We start from the raw sequence: 835 nt of genomic DNA on the forward strand, positions 1-835 counted from the left end.
GCTTCATTGGGGGCCCCCAGCTGGGGGCCCCCCAGCCACAAGGGGGCCTCATAGGGGCCCCCCAGCTGAGGGGCCCCATAGGATCCGTTTGCTGCAGAAAGGTCATAGGCAGCCCCGATTGTCGGGGGGATCCCCGCTAGCTGGGGGCCCCCAAGCTGGGGGCCCCCATAGGGGTCCGCTGCTAGCTGGGGGCCCCCCCACTGTTGCTGCAGCGTTTGCTGCTGCGTCTGCGGGTTAGTGGGGCCCCCAGCCCAGGCACTGTTGACCTCGGGGGCCCCCCCATAGGTGGCTGTGGGGCCCCCCAGGGGGCCCCCAAGGGGGCCCCCCAAGGACCCCCCCTGCTGCATTGTGGGACCCCCCTGGTTGGCCCCTAGATTAGCCCCCTGGGTGAGAGTGGGGCCCCCCAGGGGCCCCCCGACGGGCCCCCCGATGGGCCCCGCCATGGGGGCCCCCATGGGGCCCCCGTGGGGGGCCCCCGGGGGACCCCCCAGGGGGCCCCGGGGGGCCCCTACAGGGGGCGCGGGGGGGCCCCCCGGGGCTGCTGCTTTGGTAATTAAAGTGAGGAGATGAGCTGTTCTTTGGAGAGCTGTTGTGTTGGGGTTGGAGAGCTCTTGAAGAACTGCTGTGAGGCTGCTGCCAGTCTTGACGAAGGCCTTGAGGTAGCCCCAGTGCTGCTGCGCTGCTGCTGCTATGTCTGCTGCTGCTGCTCCCCCCCAGTCCCATGCTGCGCGGCCCGCGAGGCTGTGGAGGCCCTCAGCGTTGGGGCCTGAAGAGACTTCGCACTGACACACAGCAGCAGCAGCAAACCCTGGCAGCGGCAGCGCAGCAGTGTACA

The sequence above is a fragment of the Eimeria tenella genome, genomic scaffold (genome assembly GCF_000499545.2).
Source record: "Eimeria tenella Houghton genomic scaffold, Eth_scaff1874, whole genome shotgun sequence".
NCBI classification, from domain to species: domain Eukaryota; phylum Apicomplexa; class Conoidasida; order Eucoccidiorida; family Eimeriidae; genus Eimeria; species Eimeria tenella.